We start from the raw sequence: 9,706 nt of genomic DNA, 5'->3' as shown, positions 1-9,706 counted from the left end.
CTGATATGAACAATGCAGCATCAGATTTGGTCATTAAAGAACCTGATCTCAATGACATAAATCTTGATTCAACACTTTCTTCAAATCAAATTGTTCAAACTTCTTTTGTTGAAAGAAATCCTCCTGCTGAAAAAATAACTGGTGATCTACGTGAAAGAGTTACAAGAAGTGCATCTGAATCTGCAAACATATGTTCGTACTCCTGTTTTGTCTCCCAAATTGAACCAAAGAACTTTGTTCAAGCCTTAAAAGACAACAGTTGGGTAGAGGCAATGCAATAGGAGTTGGCTCAATTCATAAATCTACAAGTTTGGGAGCTTGTGGATAAGCCAAGAGGAAATTTTGCAATTGGCACCTAATGGGTTTTCAGAAATAAAAGGGATGAAAGGGGCATTGTAATTAAAAACAAAACAAGACTAGTTGCACTAGGATGCTTACAAGAAGAAGGAATAGATTTTGAAGAAGTATTTGCTCCAAAAGCAAGGCTAGAAGCAATCAGAATCTTCTTAGCCTATGATGCTTCTAAGAACATCTGAGTATTTCAATTGGATGTCAAATATGCTTTCTTAAATGAAAATATAGAAGAAGAGGTGTATGTCACTCAACCTCCAGTTTTTGAGGATCCTGAGTTTCCTAATAGAGTGTACAAACTAAACAAGGCTCATATGGACTACATCAAGCTCCAAGAGCTTGGTATGATGAGTGGTCAAACCATATACTTGTTAATGTATTTCAAATGGGAGCCATTGATAAGACACTCTTCTACAAGAAAAGAGGAAGAGATTTGCTTCTGGTTCAAGTATATGTTGGTGATATCATCTTTGGATCTATAAATGAACATATGTGTTTGGAGTTTGAGGAAGTTATGAAGTCTAAGTATTGTATGAGCTCAATGGGTGAAATGAATTTCTTTCTTGGTTTGCAAGTTCAACAGAAGAAAGATGGTATATTCATTTGTCAATCAAAATATGTGCAAGACATATTGAACAAGTTCAAATGTCAAGACTTGAAGACTGCTTCTACTCCTATGGACGCGCATGAGAATATGATAGCTGATGAAAAAGAGAAGCTTGTTGATGAACATGAATATAGAGCTAATATTGGATCTTTGATGTACCTAACTGCTTCAAGGCCTGACATTATGTTTGTTGTATGTGTGTGTGCAAGATTCCAATCATGTCCAAAAGTGTCTCATATGACTGCTATCAAGAGGATCTTTAGATATTTGAATGGGAAGCCTGATTTGGGGATATGGTATCCTAAGAACCATGCCTTTGATCTACTTGCATACACTGATAGTGATTATCATTATGATGGCTGCAATATGAGTAGGAAGTCTACATCTGGTGGATGTCAATTCTTGAGAGACAGGCTAGTGTCATGGCAATGCAAGAAGCAAACAACAGTGTCAATCTCTATTGCTGAAGCTGAGTATATTGTTGCATCTGCTTCCTGTGCACAAGTCCTTTGGATTCAAAATCAACTGCTGGACTATGGTTTAAATTACTTGAACACTCCTATTTATATTGAAAATATTGTTTCTCTGTTCATAGTTAAGAACCCAGTCCAACACTTAAAGACCAAGCATATTGAAATCAGACATAATTTTATCAGAAACTGTAGTGAGAAAGGTCTTATAGAATTGAAAAGAGTTGATACTAGTGACAACTTGGCATACTTGTTTACCAAGCCACTAGATAAAACAAGATTTCATTTTCTATTAAAATCTTTAGGCATGATCAACTATGATGAAGTCTGATTGATGATGTGTGCTCAATTTGCTAACTGACTATTTCTTTAAAAGTCTTGAGTAAGTTGTGTTATTATTCTTGAATGTGTGAATCTGGTCAAACTGATATGTGGTTTAAATGACTATAGGTGACTTAGGTATTAATGGTGCTTAGGTCAGTTTTCAGTGATTGATCATGATGTCTTGATAAGTTTGTTTACATATGCTTTAAATTATAGAATCTACATGCTTTCTGATATATTGCTCCTGATGAATGATCTGAAATGATGATTTGCTTAGAACAGGATAGACTTTGCATAGTTAGTCTTGATTGTTCCTTATGTTAGTCTAAGTATGCTAAAGCATGCCATTCATTTTCTGATTATTCTTGAATATGTTACAAATTGCTTGTGTCAAAACTTTGATTATGTGATAAAACTTGTGTGCTCAAATGAATATTTTTCAAAGAAGTTTTTCCAAGAAAATCATTTTTGACAAGCTGATCAAGTTAATAGTGCAGAGAAATGATAAGATTAATCATTTCAAAGCTTTATAGAAGCTTAAAAGGTTTTCAATGAAAATTGATCTAACCTTTGGGAAATGATAGTAGATTGATTATTTATACCAATCATATGGATTTAATAGGCTAAAAAGACTATTAGTGCAGTCATTAATAAGTATGGTTGATTTCCATGATGTGTAAAAACTGAGGTGGTATAAACATAATTTAATGCTAAATTTAATGTGGAGATACATTGTTAAAATATGCATGTTTCAAAGATAATATCTCCAAATGATAGGCAGAAAAGTTACTAACCAGTCATACATAAGTCTGTTGGTATTTGGTCACTTAAAATGAGACATTTAATGAATATGACAAAGAACAAATTTATGCAAATTGATTATACATCAACCAAAAGTTGATAAATGTTCAAAAGTTGTAAAGAAATTAAACATGAGGGTTTTAACTAAACATCATTATAAGTCATAAACACATTGAATGGAAGGCATGTAAGTCCGAACTGGGTGGCATGTAAGTCCAACGTTCAACTTCATATGTTTGAAATGTTTTGAAAAGAAAAATTCATTTAGAATGTTTAAATGTTCTGTCATAATCTATTTTGACAAGATATCAGGGGGTTAAAGTCAAATTGGGGTGATCTGGTGAAAGCCAAATAAGCCTTGAGGAGAGATATGGAACATCATACTGCAATAAGTGTTAACCATTTTTGTATTATGCACTTAATTGAACTTTAAGCATATTACCAAAGTAATGAAATTCATGCTAAGTTAAATATTTGCTATTAACCTGCCTATTATGTCATAATAATGGTGAGAATGAAGTATTGAAAGGTGACTTAATCATTATAATCCCATGTTGAGATCTATTCATAAAAGATAAAAGGATTTGAAAAGATAAACTGAAATTTGATCTCAATGCACCATTTGCTCTTAAAATTTGAACTTTAATGATAAAAATATAAGATGAAAAGTTTAAGTCAAAAGTGTTGCATTTTCACTTTGAATATGTATGCATATGTTATTTCCAGTGAACTTTGATGTTTTTTTTTTAAAAACCTTCGAGTAAACTTAGGTGTTTTTATTTGAAGATTAACTCATTCGAGCATACTAGATACTTATATGCTTTGAAAATGATTATTCATGTATTATCGAGGACACTTTGATGATAATGCACTTTCGAGTAAACTTGGTTGTTTAGAATGTCATCTCATTCAAGCACACTTGATGAATATGTGATTTACATGTCTGAATATGCTTTAAATACTTGTTTCGAGTAAACTTGGGTGTTTTAGTTGAAATCTGTGTTTGTCAAGCAAACTCATGATTTTGAATTGAATTACATAGTGTTTTCTAAAAATTGCAAGTGTTTTCAAGTAAACTTTGTTTACCGAACAAACTTCATGCTTAGAGCACACTTGTTTATTAATATAATAATTCAAGTGTTTTCCAAGCATACTTGCATATTTCAGAAGTTTTCAAGAAAACTTTACTTTCAAAGTACACTGTATGCTCTGAGCACACTTGTATATTAAAATTAATATATCAAGTTTTCTCAAGCAAACTTTTCACTTTTAAGGTATTGTTTAGTAAACTTTGCTTTGGAATATACTTGAATGTATATTTCTAAAGGTTAGTTAATATTTTGCTTTACTAAGTATATTCGAGTAAGGTTAGCATTGATAAGGTATCCGAGTAAGGTTGACATTTAGAAATATCTCTAAGTTACTATTTTGGTATCTTTATTGATCTCGAGTAAGGTTGCCTATTTGATCAAATATACTTGATTATATATCTTGTGATTAATTTCTCGAGCAATCTTGTATATTCGAGTAAGCTTCTTTCATTTTATTCACTTAATTAATTTCTAATTACTTTAAATACCTGAGAAAACTCTGGGACGAGCAAGCTTGGATAATATACTTTATTGAGCAAGCTTTATGCTGAAATATTTATAATTGGGGTTTTGGCAGTATTTTTATACTAAACGACAAAATTCATTTAAAACCCCACTTTCAAATGTGCACAACATACACTATAAATGGGGACTTAGAAAATTTTCATTTTACCTTTTTCCCTCTTTCACTCTTGTAGTATATCCACTTGCTCGTAACCCAGAAACTCAATCGTTGCTCAAAATTCCTAACCTAAATTTGTCATCCTCAAATTCCGACTCGGTAAGCTTAAATTGAATGATTTCCAACACTCATTATATGAGTTTGGGGTTTCAATTTCATGATTACTGACATCTCTGTTTTCTGTGTAGGTTATAAATTTTTCGAAGAACAGGTTCATAAAGATTATCCTTTTAATTCTTCTTCAATACATAATAAAGTAATGAACTTTAATGACTAACTTTTGCTTTGAATGTATCTTTGTTTGTGATTGTGCAGAAATGGTATACCCATTCGAGAAGAAGCACAACATGTGCGCCTTTCTCCAAGTTACTGAGGAGAACAGGCCGGTGGAGCTGATGATTCAATGTCTTATTCGATATAATCTTCGTTTTGCTCTCACCGAAAGCCCGATAATCTACAGAAATCATCACTTAAATTTCTGGAGGACAACACAGTAGGAAGATGACATGAATGGACGGAGGATTGAAGCCACTGGTGGTTATGAAATACAAATAACAAAAAATCTAATCCGGGCAAGTATTCAGTTGAATGATAATCTGGATGATCAGTTATCCTACTATACCCAGCAATTGTTGAGGATTTTCTAAGAAACAATGGGGTACCAAGGGAATGCGCGTGAAGGGCAGCTCCAAAAGGGAATGTTCCCTATTTTATACTGATTTCTGATACACCACATAATACAAGGTTTTACACCAAGGAGGGGTACTTGGACCCTCATGAGCAGAGAAATTTATACAGCCATAGTTGTGGTCATCTATAATAGGCCATTCAATTTCTCAAGATTAATTTTTGAAGGCCTGGTGGTTAACCTAAGGAAAAGACAGAAGGGTAAGTTTCTTATGTATCCAAGATTCCTATAAATTATATTTAACATTTTGTGCCAAGACCTTCCTACTTCTGGTATCACAAATGTTCTTCAAGACCCAAATTTGTTTAGAAGAATTGTTAGGTTGGGTGCAACAAGCCACTTTAAACCGGAGGTGGAGTATGATATTCTCTCGTGGCTTATTGATAATAATATAGAAGTTATGGACGTGCCTGAGTCACCAAGGGTGACTAGTGATGAAGATAGTACTGATAGTGATGATGATAATGACATGTCATATTCTTATGGTGATAATAATGATGAAGAAGATGATGGACAAGGGGGAGATGATCTTGTTGTTGAACAAGATGCTGGGAGAGAGGAAGAAAATGTTGGTGTTAATGATGTTTTGGAGACTGTTGTAAATGATGTTATAGCACAACTTCAGGGGGAGTCAACACATGATACAACCTAGCTTCTACACCACCCACTTCACGACAACACCAATCGCCACTCCATTACCATACCCATGAACCATATATTCTTTCACCACCTCACCATGACCAGACATATAACCCATTTATCCAATCACCTCCTACTTCACCAACTCAAACGCAAGCCCAAACCCAAGACCAACCAGACCATGAACCATACATACCAGAATACATTCCATCCCACCTCATAAACCAACCTAACATTCCTTACCAATCACCAACATATTCCCAAATCTCTAACCAACCACATATACCAACTTTCCAAATCATACATGCACATACATCCACAATTCGAACCAGAAACCCCTTACCAGGCACCAGTGAAAATATCATAGAAAGCCCATCCCACGAAACTCACCAAATTCAAATTCCATATCCATTTCCTATTTCACCCATAAACTCACCATCCCCTGATGCCAGAATAAGACTCCTTGATAGTCAAATGAATATGTTGATTGAAAATTGTGACTTAAGAAGGGAAAATGAGGAATTCAAAAAGAAAAAATCTGACTTAGAATCCCAGCTGGAACATGCTCTTTTGAAAATTCAAACCCTGGTCAATGAGGTTGAGATGACCTCAGCTGCACCAAAACAGTGGGAGAATTTACCTGTTTCTAGTGTTGATGCTGATGATATTGATATCTTAAAGTCATTGGGAGAAATGTATGGTAGTGATAATGAGGAGGAGGAGAGAGATGATGAAGAGGGTGAAGGTGGATATGAGGTTGACATTTCAGATGAAGTAGTACAAGATTACAATGTTGATGAGCCTGAAATGAATGATGACATGGTGGTTGAGAACATTGTGGAGAATGAGGCTGAAAAGGAGGCTGATATTAAATTAACTGAAGGTGACGTGAATATGGAGGTTGTGGAGGAGATGAATAATAATGAAACTGCTGAAGACATTGTTCAGAATGAGACTGAGAAGGAAGGTGATGAAGTTTTAACTGAGGTGCAAACTGATAAAACAGTTGAGGCTGACAATGTCACTGAGGAGATGGTGATCTCAGGTGACATTGTAGCCCTAACTGACTAAAATGAGAGTTAAATGATGATAATTATGAAGTAACATCTAAGGAGAAAGAGGTGGATAATGAATTGAATGATCTATTTGAAGAGATTTATAATTTCCCTGAACACTTTCCACCCACAGTGGTGAGGGAAGTAGGCCCATCTAGACATAAGTATTGATGATGAAAGAAGGAGTATGAAGGGGAAGGTAGTGACTAAACATGAAGGACACCTGCAACCCTTGAAACTAAAGATGATTGAGTCTAGTGATTAGGTCCGCTTTATTGATAAAACAGCTGAAGAAGCAATTAAAAGGCATGACAATATTGCAGGAGAGTGGATGCAAACTGAAATGATAAAACAATTTTTGACTGATAAACAAGTAGAGGAACAAAGGGTTTTGATGGAGGAGTTTGAGCTGGGGAAGAACCTTGAGGAAAATAAAGGGGAATTTGAACAGCACGTGGCTACGAACCACGGTGTCGGGGGTTCGAATCCCTCCTCGCCCACAACCAGCCCAAAAGGGAAGGGCCTTTCCCTCTAGGGGTAGGAAACTCATGATCGGGATAGCGGGCTATGGAACTTGGGTGTGGGTCTTTTGTCAAAATGGAATAGACTTTTTATTTATTATTTATCGTAAATGAATTAAGCATTACACATAGTATGCATATGCCAGTCCCCCGTAAGCGTATTTTTTTGTTTTACTTGCCCTTAATTCTTCCTCAGCCAGGATGGGGCAGAATAGCAGACAAGTACAAGTATTAGTAGCATAACGAAAACGCACTCCTCGTCATTAATATGTTTGCTTGCAGCAATTGTGGCGTCTCGGTAGAATCGATGACTGCATCTTTGATGCACTGCTAGTACTAGTACATCTGAGAATTATTAACTTGGATAGTTGTAAATAGCCCCAGTGCTATGGAACAAAGGAGTATCCCGGACCTACACCGGGGTGTTGACGGTGATTTTCAAATCTCCTCTAGTAGGATTCGAACCTACGACCAATCGGTTAACAGCCGACCACTCTACCACTGAGCTACTGAGGAACAACAGGAGATTCGATCTCATAGAGTTCCATTCCCGTTCTCAACCCATGACCAATATGAGCTCTAAGCTTCCTTCGTAACTCCCGGAACTTCTTCGTAGTGGCTCCCCTCCATGCCTCTTTTCATAGGGAACCTAAAAGTGTCTCTATTTCAATATATTCCATCCATATCCAAATTCTATTCATTTAATATACTTTTTGTTGGCGGAGTCGGTGAACGGACTCGTGAAGGAAATGATCTTTACATTGAAATGAAAGAATCTGGAGTAATTAATGAACAAAATATTACATAATCAAAAGTATCTCTAGTTTACGGTCAAATGAATGAACCATCGGGAGCTCGTATGAGAGTTGGTTTGACTGCTCTAACTATGGCTGAATATTTCCGAGATGTTAAGGAACAAGACGTTCTTTTATTTGTTGACAATATCTTCCGTTTTGTCCAAGCAGGATCTGAAGTATCTGCCTTGTTGGGTAGAATGCCTTCCGCCCTGGGTTATCAACTTACCCTTAGTACCGAAATGGGTTCTTTACAAGAAAGAATTACTTCTACCAAAGAAGGGTCCATAACTTCTATTCAAGGTGTTTATGTACCTGCAAATGATTTGACCGACCCTGCTCCTGCTACGACATTTCCACATTTAGATGCTACTACCGTACTATCAAGAGGATTAGCCGCCAAAGGTATCTATCCAGCAGTAGATCCTTTAGATTCAACGTCAACTATGCTACAACCCCGGATCGTCGGTGAAGAACATTATGAAACTGCACAACAGGTTAAGCAAACTTTACAACGTTACAAAGAACTTCAAAATATTATAGCTATTCTTGGATTAGACGAATTATCCTATGAATATCGTTTAACCGTAGCAGGAGCGCGAAAAATTCAGCGTTTGTTATCACAACCGTTTTTCGTAGCAGAAGTCAACTATGCCATACGTAAAGTTGCCAGAGTACGATTAACCTCTGGATTTGAAAATCAGTGCTTATATACCCGGTATTGGTCACAATTGACAAGAACATTCTGTAGTCTTAGTAAGAGGGGGAGGGTTAATGATTTACCCGGTGTGAGATATCACATTGTTCGAGGAACCCTAGATGCTGTCGGAGTAAAGGATCGTCAACAAGGGCGTTCTAGTGCGTTGTAACAAGAAGTTATAGAAGGGTTGTTGAGGTTGTAGCAAGCAGAGGTTGCGGACAACTCTCTTGCCATTGTTATCTATCAATTCCAACACCCTAAAATCCCCGAGCAACCCAAATCTTCTGAACCTGATGTGACTATTCCCACTGTTGAACCTGAAGTTGAAAATCCTGATAAGCATCTGATGACTTATATTAATGGACAGAAAATTCAATATGAAATGGTCAAAAAGGCTAGTGAGATGATGTATCAAAGCTTGGTTGATGAAATTAAGAAAGATGAGAAAAGCTGGCATGCTGACTTGTTGAGATATACAAGGAAAAGAAAAAGATTTGGGGCAAGAAATATTCCTAAATGAGAAGAAAAGGGCTATTCATGCTATACCTTTGCAGGTTGTGAAACCTGATGATCATTTTTAAAATGAACAACAAATTGATTCCCTAAATGATCTAACTGATGTTGATGATGATGTGGCTGATGAGAATAAAGAAGAGGTGCATGACTCTCCTCATGTGGATCTGATTGAAACACACAGAGAAGTACTCAAGCCAGGCTTGATGAAATCAAAAATACAAGATCCAAGAATAATCAACTTGATGAACCATGGTTATGAATTGAAAATTTGGCGGCTTTGACTAATGAAGAGTTGGACTCTCTCCATGAAAAGAAGAGAGATAAACTCAGATCATTGTGGAAGAAGAAAAACAAAAATACCCAAAAGTATCTTGCTTACCTAAGGCTCCATATCTTCTCAGAGAAAACAATTAAGCCATATTGACTATGATGAACTTGAGGGTGTTTACAATTCTACAAAAGAAAGT

General features: G+C 36.0%; 1 pseudogene; it reads left to right on the top strand.

Moving 5' to 3' along the window:
* Positions 1 to 7,857: 7,857 nt before the first annotated feature.
* Positions 7,858 to 9,243, top strand: LOC143578678 (ATP synthase subunit beta, chloroplastic pseudogene; annotated as a pseudogene).
* Positions 9,244 to 9,706: the final 463 nt, after the last annotated feature.

Source organism: Bidens hawaiensis, unplaced genomic scaffold, assembly GCF_021521415.1.
Source record: "Bidens hawaiensis isolate Kalapana, Puna unplaced genomic scaffold, B.hawaiensis_p1.1 tig00029321_1, whole genome shotgun sequence".
Taxonomy (NCBI): Eukaryota; Viridiplantae; Streptophyta; class Magnoliopsida; order Asterales; family Asteraceae; genus Bidens; species Bidens hawaiensis.
This window is presented reverse-complemented; position numbering and strand designations above follow the sequence as displayed.